Raw genomic sequence first — 17,260 nt, 5'->3', positions numbered from 1 at the left:
ATGTCGTCCACGTACTCTTTGACGCCTGCAAGCGAGCTGATATTTCCGGTAACAAATTCGTTACGAATCTATTAACGAAAAGTCGCAGGCCCCCGTCTTGGGAGATATCCTGACCACTGAAGTCCATAAAAGTCTCTTCAAAACGAGTGAAAAAATCTAAAACCACCTCATCCTTTTTCTGTCTACATGCAGTCAACTTATCCCAATCTACCTTCTTAGGGGGAATAAGTGAGTGCATATATTTTATTATACGCCCTGGTAGCGCCAAAATCTCAGCCTTCGGCTTCTCCCCTGGCTTGCGCTCCTTGTCCCAATCCTTAAGTTCCTCCCAAGTACCACCCAGCTCTTCTGCATGATCCGAACCCTTCACTTGTCTCCATACATCCACCGGAACCAGTAACCCAAAAAACAATTCTATATCTGCTAAAGTCATGACTGTCGAGGAAGCTGTTTCCGTTAACTCTTTGTAATAAGCAGTCGGATTCTTTCTCGAGTCGGGCAACTAAGGGCCCGATTCACAGAACTAACTTAAGACAAAATCCTAAACTTACTACTTTTGGTATTCACAGAAGTTAGGATTTTGTCTTAAGTTTGTCTTAAGACAGACTTAAGACAGACTTAAGTTAGGGTTTTGTCTTAAGTCTGTCTTAAGACAAACTTAAGACAAAATCCTAACTTCTGTGAATACCAAAAGTAGTAAGTTTAGGATTTTGTCTTAAGTTAGTTCTGTGAATCGGGCCCTGAGCCTTTAGTGCTAATACCTCGCTCCGTTTCCAAGGCTTATATACCCACTGTTCTTGAAAATGAGCATCGACACGAGCTCGGGTGATAGCATTTGTTACCGGGTCTAACACTTCAGGTACTTCGGGATGAAAAATAGGGTGTACCTCCCGCATTGGATGTACCCCAGGAAAACGGGGCTCCCCCGCCGACGGCAACTCATTTCTATACTCCAACAAGGACCGCAGACTGCGCATCACATCCTTCATCCCAGTGTTAACCCTATAGGCTCTGTTCTTAATGTCATGAAGAATCGCCGGTGCCTCTCCACCATATCCGTGTTCCCAAAACGCTATCAATGTCGTCGACATATGCCATAGAGCATGCTGCTGCATCAGAGGCTCATAATCTTTCGTTGTGGACCAAATGTCTTCGAGTGAATAAATATTATTCCTGGCCCACTGACAGGCTTGATTAGCCACCACTGTCTTTTCATCCAACCCAACAACAGAACGCGTAAGCAACTTCCGTACCTGAGTAAGCAGCCCACTTCCCGTACCTCGAGTCGGGGTCAGTAACGCGCCCTGGGGGGTAGTACTGGCAGAAACAGTGGGAAGTGCAGAGGAAAGCACCGAAGGGGCAGGTGAGCTCATCGCAAAGAGAGAGAGCAAGGGTGCAGGCAGTGAAGAGGCGACAGAAGACAGTGGAGCCTGTTCAACAACAGAGGAAGCGGGGGTGCCGGACAAGGGAGGAGCACCCGTTTGGGGAACTGAAACCACCACGGGGGGCGGAATCCGTCAGCACAGGGTACAGTGACTGTGGGGCATATGGGGGAGGGGGCCGAGTATTCAAAATGTCCTCCATCTCATCTTGTTCTTCCTCTCTCACTATATAACTTTTATTGTCCTGTAACCTGAAGAGTCTATCTGCGCGCTCAATCCACTGCTCATTCTCTTTCTTAGTGTGTTCTCTCGCCTTCTGCGCCATGGTCTGTGACGCCCTCTTCTGAGCCATCTTTTCCTCCCTCAGCTGTCGTTCCTTTACCTCCTTCTGCCACATCCTCAAGGAATCGAACATACTTTGACGACTGCGCTTGGCAAACAATCTGTCTTGTAAATAGTCTAATTTTGCTCCATCGAAAGAACCAGTCAAAGGCCACTGCAAATCCACATTTACCTTTGTATATTTATGCCACAAAGTATTAAACAAGATCGGAGTCAATCCATGTTTAACATACATCTCGAAATTCGGAGAGCCCTCCACCGAGGCGGGTTGGCTTTCGGCCAATCTAGTGTCCGAGACACCGCAGCAGCACCGTAATTTACTGAAACACGGCATCTCCGCTCACACAATCACACACCAACACAAAAACTCACACTCACCCACTCACTCCCAACAAATCACACAATCACTACTAATTATACACACTTGTTCACGCTCCTATGCATCAAATCCCTGCCAAAACACGTGTTACCAAAATGGGACAAGGCCCGTCGACCAAGTCCTGGGGAACCTGGACTCTACCGCAGACCGAACAGCACACCCGCCATTCCGAGATTGGGGAACACATCCGCCTCCCGGGCAACACTACAGACCGCTGCGCACTACACTGCGTGAGATCTTAGACTCATTCCCAGCGACCCCCACCCTAGGGGTTCGGGTAAGACCCAGAATCCTTCCGCAGCAAGCCACGCCTCGACCGCAGTACCACCCGGTCGGATGACTACAAACCAACATCCACCCAACCTCCGCCAAGTCTGTCAGAGCACCACTCGCACTCTGAGTTCCCCAGAGCACACTAGCCCCAGGAGCACACCAGCTCCTCCAATCACTAGAGACGCACCGGTCTCTTGGAGCACTCCGGCTCCCTCAATCAACATTCGGACCACTCACCTTCTGTACGCGGTACCGACCTCTACCGTCCACCTCCGGCTGCCAGGACCAACACGGTCAGCTCCAAAGTTCCGCCTTCCGGACTCTGGCGCAGGATCATGAACCGGGACCTCTCCCGATCAGCAGGGTGGGGCAGGGCTGCGAGAACCAAGCTCGGCATCAAAGTGGGTACCCAGACCCACCGGGCCGACCAGAGGGTCCCCGGCCTTCTGCTACCCACTTACGGGTGAGAAAGATCCTTATCGCAGAGTTCCTGTTCGGGCGCTATCTGATAAGCGTGGCTCAAATCCACCCGAGTGACTTACCGCACTCACCTGTAGTTACCCAATAATAAGTCAGCCGGACAGTGGAGAAGAATGAACAAGCAATTTTATTAGGCCACAAACTCCCATATGAGAGGGCCCCGTCCGACCTCACCCCTAAGAGTGCGCTGAGAGGACTGACCCATCTCATCACAGCAATACATTATAACATGGTGCAGCAGAATAAAACACGCCCACACTGGAAAAATACTGGACCCCAGAGAGGGCGAACAATGGTCTCATACAAGAGGCATCCACACCTGCAGTAGCAACATTTCTTATCGGCCCCCAAGGCCACGGAGCCGAGCCTCAGCATCTCCAGCACATGAGAACAGTTTGATAAGGGGTTTTGCTATTAGTTTCGTTCACAGTAAGCCAAGAAACAAAACTGCAGACATTTGGAATATTCCGATTCCTACGGGAGGGGGTGAGCAAGTGTGACTCGCACGCAGAGAGAAGCACTCCAAAATGGTGGCACACAGGCTAAGCTAAGGGAACTGCAAATAATGTCATACGCATAAATGAATAACTAAGGAGGGAATATAAACGTAAATGCATAAGTGAATACATCATTAGTTAGACACATTCTGCTAACTCATAGGCGCAATATATGCAGTGGGCGGGGCATCGAAAACTGAAACCTATCAACTTATACTTCTAGCAGGATTCCATGGCAGACTTTTCTCGTGGAGTCATGCCAATTTTGTTGCACTTTTTTTAAAGTGAATTTAGCGTGTGTTCTGCTTCACTTCTGGTTAATAATAATCCCACATAGTTTAGACAACAGGGGCCTCATTTATGAGGCTGTGCGTCACTTTTACGCGGCCGGTGCATCACTTTTTGTGACGCACCAGTGGCGTAAAAAATGCACCTTGTTGCGCCATATTTACAAAGTTACGCATCTAGGTATATGCGTCACTTTGTAAACCCCTGCGCCACATTATACCTGCGCCAGGTATAATGTATGCAAGGGGGCGTATTGACGCAAGGAAGGGTTGTAAAAGTGATGCAGTGAAATCTATGATATTTCACTGCGTCACTTTTAGGACACCGTTGCGTCAAAATCTTGCGCCTGCCTCACAGCAGGCGTAAGACTGATGCAGGCCCTTTCACATGGGGCTCGCCCCATGTGAAAGGATGCATTGCTGGAGTTGCGTCACTTTTGTGACACACTCCAGCAATGCGTCACTTTTGTGCTTACAGATACGTCAGAAATACTGACGTATCTGTAACTCCTTGCGACATGATGCGTCATACATTAAATATGACGCATCAGGAATGTCGCAAGGAGTGCGCACTGAGAAGTGACGCATCGCTGCTTTTATGCAGCGATGCGTCATTTCTCATAAATGAGGCCCCAGGTCAGGAGAATCACCAGCCCATGTTGGGTTCTTATATTTTTTATTATACGTATATTTGTGTTTATGTCACTCTCTCGATTGTGACATTCCAAAACTGCTGACCCGCAATGAAGCTTGTTTCCCTCAGTACGCAACCTTCTCACTTTTGTATTATTCATTCTTTTTTACAAGTTCAAATATTACACACGTGTTTTGTATCATTCCAGACGCAGCATTTTACTTCACTTACTTTTTGCAATAAAAAATTACCTAAGGAAAAATAAATAGACATTAGATAATGAGCTCATTATATGTTTGCACTTCTGGTATTTTATTTTGTTACCTAACATGGAAAATAACATTTTAAATAGACATATGAAAATAACATAATTTACAAAACCAAAAGCTCTAACAAATTAGAGAACGTTCGCATTGCAAATGCCCAGGTAGGGGGGTGGGTACATGGGCGTCCGAGGGGGGGCAAGGTGGGGTGCTTGCCCCCCCCTGGATCCAGGCCCGGTTCTAGAGGATGGACCTACATACCTGGGCCAATTTACTTGCTGGGGCAACACCTGAAAGGCTGGTACAGCCCAAGTGTGACTCTCAGTAGGTCACAGAGTCAGCCGTTCCCATTGTCATGGGCAGAATGACAATGGGCCGGCAGAGGAGGCACAGCATGGTGCACCCCCCCCCCCTATCCCAGGCCTCAGGTGATGACGTTGAGTCCTTGGGGAGCTGCTGATGCCTTTGAGCACACAATTAGCAAGTCTTAGGCAGGGGATGTGAGCTTTAGTCCCTCACAGCAGGCCACAACGATCAGATAAAAAGCTAGGGGCATGGGTGGGGGCGTTTGGGGATTGGGGCTAGTGCCAACATTCTTAGTTTAAAAACTGTGAAGTGACAGACCGAATTGAAATTGAAAGTTTCATTCTTATGAAATTCCATCCGTTTGTGCAACAGGTTGAGTGCTGTATACAGTTAAGAGTGAAAAAACTCCGAAAAAAACACTAAGGACTGAAATAACTACATTTAACCCCTTCACTGCAGCGGCTATTCCGCCGCAGTGCTAAGGGGGCAGGGCGGCCGCGCGGCGGCCGCATGCTGGTGACGGAACCGCTCCGTCACCAGCCGCGGTTGGGCTGTGCTTGTGACGGAGCGGTTCCATCATGGCCCGCCCCGCTCAATAGAACGCTCAGCGCAGGCGCGGAATTCGCACCGCGCATGAGTGGCGAGCGGGCCATGATGGAACCGCTCTGTCATCAGCACAGCGCACCCGCAGCTGATGACGGAGCGGTGCAAGGGGTTAAAGAACAATATGACTAAAAATGAAAAAAAAAGAAAATTCGATTTTGACAATGTTGTAGTGAAAAATGTAATTAACCCTCCATGTTGAGACACAGGGAGACGTAAGAGCAGAGGAGAGATGAAGAGAGAGACAGAGCCAGAAGGAATAATAAGAGACGGAGTGGGGAGTAGAGACAAACGGAGAGGGGGAGAGGAAAGAAGGAGAAATGATTGACGAGAGAAGATAGGAAAAGAGGCGAGAAGGGAGGGAAATAATGATAGATAAGCACAATGAGAAAGTGGGAGAGGGGGAAATGAGAGAGGGAAACAGCCAAGTAAAAGTTGAAGTGAGAACAGACTAATTGGAGAGAAGGTTAGAGCAAGAGATTGGTAAAGATAAGGTAGGAAACGAAAGTTGAGAAGGGCAATGGCATGGGGAGTAAAAAGAGTAGTGAATGACAACGGAAAGGATGGATGCAGAAGAGGATTATTAGACATTTCCTAGTCAGTACAAATAAGGAAAGGATGAATCAAGGCCTCACACACACTTCTTAGTTCTAACTTTCAGCAGCCTACAGCTTGATTTAGAGGTTGGTGATACCTTGAGGAAGTGCCAAATCAGGAGTAGAACCCAAGAAATATGACACTATCACTTCAAGAAAAGGAGAGTTTGGTCAAAGAAATGCCACATGTGGAGTCTCCACGGTAACTAACAACTCCTCCATAAATAGGTGGATTTTCCTTTACCACTCAACAATAAACTTTCTTTTGATCTAATGCCTACTAAAGGTTGAACAAGGTCTTTCCACTTTCCTAACCTTTAGAAGCATGCAGAACTGAAAGCACTCACAGGGACAGGAATCTATTTAATGTCTACAGCAGGGGTCTTCAATCTGTGGGGCGCGACCCCCAGGGGGGCCGTGGAGCGATGCAATGGGGGTCGCACCTTCACAGTCATGATTCTGCCCAGGCCCAAGGGCTTCAGCCCCCCTCCTCCCTCGTGAGTCTCTCAGCCCGGCTGCTGCTGCAGTAGAACTGAAGCTGCCGTGGGCTGGGCTGGGCAGTGTCTGGAGTCATCTCCAGCACTCCTGAGATTTTCACAGGTCTTTAAAGACCATTTGCATATTTAAATGCCTTTGTAAACTGGTTACAGAGGCTTGGTTTTTTTCCTGGTTCCAGTACCCCCTGGGCCCCCACTCTGCCTGTTCCTTACATTTGTATTTTACAATTACTGCTGTAGTGTGAGAATACATTTAATGAAAAGGAATATAAAGTAGGGTTGCCAAAAGAAAAATGCCTGCCTATTTTGTTTAAAGAGCCTGCAAAGACCTCCTCTGGACACTAAATAGACTTTTAAATACAAAAGCATGTATGCATTCGTTATGGGACTTTTCTGTCTTTTTTCTCTTTGTCAGTCATGGATCATTGAGGCAGCCCTAGAACACAATTAAAAGGGATTTTTATTTATGTTTGCTGTTGGAAGTATGCACAGAAAAGTGCTGAAAATATAGCTTTGGTTGACTGCTTATTTTTGTACCGACTGGGCCATCAAAATAATCTGGTGGCAACCCTGACCATAGGACTGTAAGTTTGTTGCAGGATCAGCACATTATTTATTTCCTCCACCCTCGATCCCCGATTAATGCTGCAATAGTTTAACTTAGATCTAAAACTCTACGCTGCCGTCAATAACATGCTGAATTACTTCAAGTGTCTAGGAATGCACCCTGCATTCAGACAACTCGCTCCTCATTCTCGCCCTTCACTTCCACGCTCACCCTGCACTCGCACTGATCACCATGCACTCACACCATTCGCCCTGCACTCACAGTGATCACAATGCACTCACACTGATCACCATGCACTCACACTATTCACCCGCTCACCCTGCACTCACAGTCATCACTCTACACTCACAATGCACTTGCGCTGTTCACCCTAAACTTAACCCTGCAGTCACAAGAGTACACTACTCATCCTGCACTCATGTGTCACTTCACTCACCTGTCCCCCTCACTGCTCAATATGAAACTCAGTCAAACAAGCCCATCAGTAATCATACATTGATTCGTCCTATTCTTTTTTTTTTTGTAACTTTTTATTATTTGAAACACAAAGAAACAAAACATCAAACAAACAAGCAAGGCATTACAATAATAATACAGCCATTAGGTCCGCGCTCAAGGAGGACGGGAGGTACATAATAGCAGGAGAAAAGAGTCTTTGAATACAGATGAGGGGAGGGAGGCAGAGGTAGGATTGCATATGGACAGCACAATAAACCACAGCTGGAAGGGATGTAGGTCAGGGCGATTGGGAAGGACTCGGAATAGCGGTGAGCGGGGGCGTACAAATATCTCTAGGGTATGAGTTCCAAGGGTTCCAAATCTTCCCCCATTTTTTGGGTCTGCCTCTTGCAACATACACTGTTTTCTCTCGAAACATGCACCAGTCCAGACTCTCTCTCCAAGCAGTCACTGTAGGCGGCCTTGGGATCCCCACAACTGAGCAATATCCCTCTTCGCAACCATATTGGCCAGAGTCACCCACCGAAGCTGCGATACGTCATAGTCATTCGGACCCCATACATTCAATAAACATTGTCGGGCTTCCGGCATCATCACAACACCCGTAACTTCATTCATAATCTCATGTATACGTTTCCAAAATCGCACCACGTCCGGGCATTCCCATATAATATGGAGATAGGTGCCAAGAAGACCACACCCACGCCGACACATGCCATCTGTGGAGTAGCCCATATGAATCAGACGAGGACCGGTGACATAGGTTCTGTGGAGGATCTTGAGTTGGACCAGACGGAGGCGGGCTGGAATCGCCACCTCCTTGGGAGAGGAGATCGCAGACTGCCAGTCCTCGTCATCCAGTTCAATACCGTCGGCAATCCAGGCCTCACGGAGGCGATCGAGCAGACTCGATCGGTCATTAATCATTTTCTTGTAGAAAAGTGAGATAGTACTATCTGGCACATAGCCATCTAGGATACGATCTTCGAGGGGGGAGGAATCCGGAATATCACTACCCACTGGCAAGACAGAGTGCAGAGCATGACGTACCTGGATATAACGAAATCTTTCCCTGTCACTTAGCTTATACTCTGTTTGCAGATCCGAGAAGGCTTTAACCCTTCCTTTAACCCAGAGATCGCGCACTTTACCAATACCAATCATGTCCCACTTATCGAATCCCTTCGTCCTCCATAAGCCACCGAGCTTCGCAGAGGCATAGAGCGGTGTCGCACCAGTTACTTTATCACTCCAGCCCATAGCCGTCGTTGCGCTATGCCATACCCGCACAGCTATAGCGGTAGGCCCCGTGAGTTGTGAACGGGCGGATCCCGAATAGAGTGCCCTGTAATAATCACCCCCTGGGAGCAGCCACTTATCCATTTCGAATTCTGGATTCAACGCCGGGCCATACATTCCGTGGTTGATGGCAGCAAGGTGGGAAGCCCAATAATACCTGCGGATATGCGGGAGCGCTTTACCGCCATCATACCAGGGAAGTGTCAATTGCGGGAAAGCTATGCGGGAACGTCCGTCCCATATCAGTTGCCTCTGCAACGGTTCTATTTCCCGAAAGTATTTCGACGGGATGACATCGAAACTATTCTGGAGGGCATATAGGAACCGCGGTAAGGACATCATCTTAAATAGGGCCGCACGCCCTAGGGGAGATAACGGTAATTTACGCCAACGCACCACATCGGAGCGCAACCGCTGGAGCGGGGGGAGCAAATTACGTTCATAGCAAACCGCCGGATCCATCGAGATGAACACACCCAAGTACTTAAAGCCAGACTGCGACAACTGGATGGGACATCCCCGGGGCAAGCGAGGGACATCACCCGCAAGTACATAAATGTGGGATTTCGTCCAATTAATGATAAGACCTGAGTTCTGCCCGAAGGAGTTAAGTACATCAAACAATACGTTGAGCGACTTTTGGGGAGATGTAAGATACAATAAAATATCATCCGCTTATAAGGAAATGCGATCTTCAAATTCCGGCGTCCAGCGTATACCCTTCATCGAAGGTTCCTACCGCAACCAAGCGGCAAGAGGCTCCAACACCAGGGCAAAGAGGAGCGGGGACAACGGACAACCTTGTCGCGTGCCCCTCCCAAGAGTAAAAGGCACGGAGACGCGGCCTTTAACCACCACCTGTGCCAGTGGCGTCTCATACAGGAGTTTGACCCAACCAATTAAACCCGCGCCGAATCCAAATTTGGCGAGTACCGCCCAGAGATAAAACCACTCGATTGTATCAAAGGCCATCGTGGCGTCTAAGGACGCCAAGATGGCCGGTTCACGCAGCGTCGGGGCCCTCGAGAGAACACCATGCAGACGTCGCAAATTTAATGCCGTGTTACGGTGCGGAATAAAACCCGATTGATCCGGATGAATCAGGTCGCCAACAACCGTAATCAGACGATTAGCAAGCAGTTTGGCAAGGATCTTGGGTTCCGCATTTAAGAGCGAAATGGGTCTATAGGACGAGCAGCAATCTCGTGGTTTACCCTCCTTATGGATCACCACAGTGGTCGCAAGACGCTGATCTCTAGGGAGGGAGCCATAATCTCGCGCAGCCAAAAACATATCACGGAGATAGGGAGCTAAAGTATCAGGGCGTAACTTATACAGTTCCACAGGAAGGCCATTGGGGCCCAGAGCCTTTCCGGAACGCAGGAAGCGTAACGCGAGAGCCACCTCATCCACCGAGGGCGTGGCATCCAAACAGTCACGGTCCGATTTCGACAAACATGGAAGTGCTATGTCCCGAAGCAACAACAGCGAATCCTCCTCGGGCCTGTCGGACACCGAGGTATAGATTTCTCGAAAGTGATCAGCAAAGCATTCAACAATTTCAACAGGATCAGTTACGCTCACACCACTGCATGTCTCAATCACCGGAACCACTCGATTCGCTCTCTCCCTTCTATCCAGCCAGGCAATCAATTTTCCCGCTTTATCACCCACATCATAGAGCCGACCCTGCTGATCCCTACTCATCGTCTTTGCCGCATCAGTAACCAAAGTTTTATATTCTAATTGTTTAAGGCGAAGGACATGTAACGTTTCTCGAGACACCTCCCGCTCCAGTGCAGTCTCCAGGTCTATGATTTCAGTCTCGAGCTGAACAACTGCCTCATTCTTACATTTCTTGGCACACCCCACCAAAGACAATGCTTGTCCCCTGATCACAGTCTTAAAAGCTTCCCACAACGAGACAGGCGAGGATACAGAGCCAGCATTCTCAGCAAAATACAGATCAAATGATTTAATCAATTCAGCGCGAGTCTTAGGGTTGAGGAGATACCAGGGGTTAATCGGAGCCACCCTGCCTTCGGCCCCGATGCTAAGAGTAAAATGAAACCAAATAGGGGAATGGTCCGATATACCCCGGGCCAAGTGTCTAATCTCTCCAACCGAGGGGGACAGTGCCGCAGGTATCAGGATATAATCCGACCTAGAGAGACTGCCATGGGCTCCCTAATGAAAAGTAAACTGTATTTGGTCTGGATGCATTAGTCTCCAACAGTCTACGAGTCCCAATGTTTCCAAGAAGTCACCCAACCAGGATTGCGTAGCAGGAAGATCTCGGGGGGATAGCGGTCTATCCTGCCGGATATGACGGAGTTGAAATCACCACCCAGTATCAAAACACCCTCCGGGAGGCCCAGAACCATCCGCCCCAGGTCTGTTAAGGTCGTGGATTGTAAGCCCGGGGGGACATAAACCGACACCAACGAGACTGGCTTTCCCTCCCACTGCCCAACAAGTGCAACATATCGACCCCTGGCATCAAGGATCACATCATCAACCTCGAGGGGGAGGGAAACCCTAAGCAGAATACCTACACCTCTAGAACTAGACGTGAATCCAGAATGGGCAGCAAGACGATAACCCTGTCTATTAAGAGCGTGACAAGTGTTTCCTACCAAGTGTGTCTCTTGTAACAGAACGACATCAGGCGAAAGGCGCCGCAACAGCTGCATAACCACCCCTCTCTTTATGCGATCCCCCAACCCATTCACATTCCAGCATAGTACCCTCAACCCTCTACCCTCCATCCAAATCCACAATGAACTCCCAACGCAAAATGAGCATCACACCAGTGTCAAAAATAATGAAAGTACCTTGCTTTGAAAAAGAAAGAACGAACAATCCCAGAACATACCCCTCCCTCCCCCCAAAGTTCCCAACACAACTCCCCCCCCACCCTGCACCCCTGCACCGACTCAAAAGCCACCCCAATTTGCAGTGTGCCTGTCGCCCTAACAATTACAAACAAAGAACTAATCTACACAAAGAAAACCCCAGAGGAGAAAAGGGTTCCGCTATCCCTGCGGCCTCCCAAGATACGAATGGAATGATCAAAAAAGTCAGTGAGCCTCAGCTGGTCACGTTAAGTAGTGTTCCAGACACAGGCACCATAGTCATTCTCGGTCCATCAGTCCCCCTTCAGCACCACCATCATGTTCCTGGCCAGCACGGCGAGCCGGCAAAGTGTCCAACCAATCACTCGCTTCCTCAGGCCTGACAAAGAAGAATGTTCGATTGTCATATTCGACCCGCAGTCGGGCCGGGAATAACATAGCATACTTTAGTTCCATGTCTCTTAGTCGCCGTTTCACACCTTGAAATCCCAAACGTTGTTTCTGACCGATTGGGAAAAGTCCGGATAAAAGTTCACAGCAGCGTTCTCGAACTGCGTAGGGCCGCTTGTCCGTGCCACCTGCAAAATGGCATCGCGATCTCTAAAATTGAAGATCCGTGCGATAATCGGACGGGGGGGAAAACCGGGCTTCGCCTGTCCCCCTGGCACTCTGTGCGCACGTTCGATGGCAAACAAGTTGCTCAGGCCCTTGGGTGCAAGATGATTAAGAATGAGGTCCTCCACTCAAAGATCAGTGGCAAGGGAACTAGAATCTTCTGGAACACCAATAATACGCACGTTATTGCGCCGTGCACGGCCTTCAAAATCCTCCAAGCAACGAGCAAAAAAATCATTAGCAGATCGAAGGTTGCGCACTTCTGTCTGCAAGTCGGACACATCCGTGGTGAGGCTGGATGTCTTGAGATCCAATGACTTCACCTTTTCGTTCGTCTTGGCCAGGTCAGTTCGAATGAGGTTAACATCAATAGCCACCGTGTCCAACTTCAGAGCCAAGGCTTCATACTGTTGGCCAATAGAAGAGTGGATACCAGCAATGGCGCCAATCACGTCCTGTAGTGTTAAGTCCGCCGATACAGTAGGATCATCGCCAGCCTCTTCCCGAGTCTTAGGTGCGCCACCAGGGGATCCCTTAGAGAGTGTATAGCGATCCATGACATTCGTCTGGGTTGAACCTCCACGGATAGTAGTCTTGACCTTCCGTTTCTCACCCTCAGGCTTGCCCGTCATGGCGAGTCGGGTGCCCCGGAGGGAGGCTTGGGATCTGGTCCGAATGGCTCCTTAAAATTCACACACAAGAATACAGGAGGCAAAATTGAGCCAGCGGAGTCCATAGCCAAACAGTCGCCAGCTCGGAGCTCAATGAGCTGGTGTCTGAGCTCGTCCGATCAACAGACGCGCCGCAGATATGGGGCAGCGCCCGGAGAAACGAAACCGAAAGTGAAGTAAGGCTGTGGTCTAAGCCCCTCAAGCCGTTGTTGTTGAATTACGACATGGGCACTGCCAGTACTCAAGGTCCAGGATGTTCCATGGAGAAGGCCGCAAATTTCAAGACGGCAAAACTCGGGGACCCTGTGTCCGATTTCGATCGAAAAACCTGCTAGTACATCAGCCAGGTTGTGTCTTCAATGATCTTCCATCAAATCAGGATATTGTCCAGGATAAATGCGGGAGGCAGCGAGGGTCCTCGGGAGCCCTGTGCTCACGCGGCCATCTCGGATGCGCGCGAAGCTCCTCCTCCCGATTCGTCCTATTCTGAACTTGCATCCACACCCAAATTTATAAGCCACCTCACTCATCCTGCAGCCACTCCTCTTACCCTACTCTCGCACTGTTGCATCGCTCACCATGCACTAACATGGGCACTCTTGTCACCCACACAGTATGCAGAGGGTTAATGTGCCTGCTACAAAGAACGTGTACCATGCAGATCACAGAACTGAGTGTGAGTAAACTACGAGTAGCGCTATAAAAAAATGAAATGTTTGTCAGAAAGATGTTATAGAGAGATGAGGTGGATTGTTGGTGAGTAGCAGTGAAGGAATTCATGGAGAAGGAGGAAACTGGGGTGTGGCACAAAAAAAGACTATTGCACCGGGTGCGACCAGTGTTAGGACCAGCCCAGGCTGGGAGTGTTAGTCCCCTCCGAGGGCCTCATTTATGAGGCCGTGCGTCACTTTTACGCTGACGGTGCGTCACTTTTTGTGACGCACCAGCAGCGTAAAAAATGTGCCTTGTTGCACCATATTTACAAAGTGACGCATCTAGGTAGATGCGTCACTTTGTAAACCCCTGCACCAAATTATACCTGCGCCAGGTATAATGTATGCAAGGGGGGCGTTCTGACGCAAGAAAAGATCCTAGAAATGACGCAGTGAAATCTATAAGATTTCACGGCGTCACTTGTAGGACGCAAATGCGTCCATTTCTTACGCCTGCCTCACAGCAGGCGTAAGACTGACGCAGGCCCTTTCACATGGGGCTTGCCCCATGTGAAAGGACACATTGCTGGAGTTGCGTCACTTTTGTGACACACTCCAGCAATGCATCACTTTTGCTCCATACAGATACGTCAGAAATACTGACGTATCTGTAACTCTTTGCGCAATGATGCGTCATACTGTAAATATGACGCATCATTGGTGTCGCAAGGAGGGCGCAATGAAAAGTGACGCATCGCTGTTTTCACGCAGCGATGCGTCACTTTTCATAAATGAGGCCCCCGAATTTCTGGTCCAGTGACTCCCCTGCTTCTGGCTATTATTATTATTCACATATGTTGTGCAATCTGTTACCAAAAGATGTTCTGGGGCTAGTAACCATCTGCTGCCTAAAGGCAAATGAGAAACACACAGAAGGAGAAAGAGAAGGAGGGATAACCTACAGAGCATAGAGAAAGGTTTTTATATCTTCCTAAAGGATAATAGTTTCTTGGTGCAGCGAAGCAAAGGAGGGTGCAAGTTCCATAACTGCCCGGCCTGCATCAAAACAGTGAGACAGACAACTCATGCCTTCTTGGATGCCTTCTTGGATTGGGGAACAATAAGCAGAGTGGCACAGGCTGAGAGGAGCATATGGGTCCGACCGGTATGCTTGGTGAGGAGAGATGAGAGGATGAGAGAGGACAGCGAGGGAGTGAGAGAATTCGATTGAAGAGGTCAGGGATGAGGAGAAATTTGAATTGCCGAAGAGAAGTGTGGACATGTGTGGAAGTGTGAAATTTGAATGGAGAGAAGAGGTGAATGAGAAGTGCTGAGGGGCACGGGAGGTGACGGGACCAGAAAGGCCATGAGATAAATGCGAGACTGTTAGAGATGAGGGCAGTGAAAAGGCAGAATGGCAAGAAGTGATTAAAGGTGAAGTGAGAGGTTGAATAGGGAGAGTTCAGAAGTTGTAAAAAGGGGTGAAAGCAAATGCCCTGCAAAGTGAGAGTGGGATCTGGGGTTAGGAGAGGAGAGAGGGATGGAAGGGAGGGGGTGAGAGGAAAGCTGCATGGGTAAACTGCTTAACTCTGCACAAAACCGCCAGTTTTTTTAGGGACCCCTGCTTCTCCTGGCCAGGGTCAGGTGAGCTTCTAGTGGCAGCACCTATTCCTGCGGAGTGGAAGGCCGTTCTCAAAGGTTGACTAGAAATCTTTCTGATGTTAATTGCTGTATTTTGGTTATAAACGGGTACTCATGGGTTGAAATCTTTCCTCAGTGTTACTGTGTGTAAAAAATGTCAAAATAATGAAGTAAAGCCATCCCAAAATACGCGACATCACTTACATTTTCTTCCCACACAATTTAGTCAAGCCTGTCGCGTAATTTGGTCCTCACCTGCCTCATAATTCAAGTAGCCCTGCCTACAGGTTTAGAAATTTTTGTCAGGAGGGGGTCCTTACGCCTCAAAATATTGACAGGGGGGTCTCGGCATCCAAAAGTTTGAAGACCTCTGGTCTGCAGAGAAGGGTCTTCTGCAAATGACAATGTTTGATAAAGCAGGTAGTTGGCATAAGAAGACATAACTGGAGAATTTTCAATACAGGAAAAAGAACTGACGTAAATCTCAAAGAAGCAATAGGAATTTAGGGGCATATTATCAAGAACAGGGATAAAATTATCGCCGCTTTAGCGGCAGGAAACTGCCGCTAAAGCGGCGATAATGGGCTTCATAATATGCCCTTGTGAATTCCCATAGCAGCCCAGGTTAACACCAGAACCTGGGCTACTATGGGAATTCGCAAGAGCATATTATCAAGCCCATTATCGCCGCTTTAGCGGCAGTTTCCTGCCGCTAAAGCAGCGATAATTGTATCGCCGTTCTTGATAATATGCCCCTTAGAGAGTGGGGACTAAAGACATGGGAGGTAGAATTAGAATGAAGTATAGAGTGTATATGGGAGACAAGTGAGAAAGAGGGATACATTATAGACTAAGAGAGAGGGAGGGAAATAGCGCAGGGGCAATTGAAATGGGAAAATCAGGGTAACAACGAGAAGAGAGAGAGAGGAAAAGAGGAATGGATAACGAAAGAGATGGATAATGGTATAGAGTATGATAAAGGAGGGGTTGGTAGAATGAGAGAAAGACAGAGAGAGGTAGATAGAATAAAAAGTTGCTATAATATATGGACAGACATACAGACACTTTGAAAATCTAATAGATGTGGTGTTATGCGGTGGACTGGGTCATGACCTGCGCACCTCCCGCCTCACAGCTGCGGGCCGTAACTCGGTCCGTGGCACCTATTTCTTAACACTGGGCATGCCACAGCTCAGTGCGGCACCCTGCAGTTTCTTTTCGGGGTGCAAAGACGCGCCATGAAGCACTTCTCTTTTCTCTTGGGGCATGCCGCCACTGTAGGCAGCGGCCATACCACCCTAAAAGCACCTGATCTTGTCTGAAGTTAAGCAGGGTCGGGCCTGGTTAGTACCTGGATGGGAGACTGCCTGGGAAAACCAAGTGCTGTAGACTTACCTGAATCTTAGAGTGACCTTAATATGAGTTGCCTGCAGTCATGGTTAGGGGCTATTGTTTCGTGTTCCTTCCTTCCAAAATTCCTCTGTCTGGTTCCCAGAGTGCCTTGAGTTCTGTTTTTTCTTCACCATTCCAAGATGGAGGTTTTCTAACCTTTTTCCTTTTTCTTCCTAAACCAAGATGATGGTTCTCCTCTTCCTGTTGCGTCACTTCCTTGCTGTCCTTGTGTATATATAAGGGTCCGGAATTCTCATTTTTCTTGCGTTGCAACACTCTTCACTCCTGTTGGTGTGTCTTTTCTCCTGTTGATATCGATTCACTTCTGTTGGTGACACTTTTCTCCAGTTTGGTATTTCGGTCCTGTGGGTTCCTTCTTCTGCAATTCTCCTCTTCTTCCCAGGTCTGTCATCCCTTTGCTGACTATCCTCCTTTTCAGGTCCTGTCGTAAGGATTCTGGAGTCACTGAAATGTTGAAATTTATGAAATTTTATGAAATTTATGAAATTTAAACTTTATTGTTTAGTTAATTAAAACCATAACAATTTGATATATGACGCACAACAGG

General features: G+C 48.4%; 1 pseudogene; it reads left to right on the top strand.

The window, feature by feature from the left end:
• Positions 1 to 16,580: 16,580 nt before the first annotated feature.
• On the top strand, positions 16,581 to 16,692 carry LOC144777235 (5S ribosomal RNA; annotated as a pseudogene).
• Positions 16,693 to 17,260: the final 568 nt, after the last annotated feature.

The sequence above is a fragment of the Lissotriton helveticus genome, chromosome 1_1 (genome assembly GCF_964261635.1).
Source record: "Lissotriton helveticus chromosome 1_1, aLisHel1.1, whole genome shotgun sequence".
NCBI lineage: Eukaryota > Metazoa > Chordata > Amphibia > Caudata > Salamandridae > Lissotriton > Lissotriton helveticus.
This window is presented reverse-complemented; position numbering and strand designations above follow the sequence as displayed.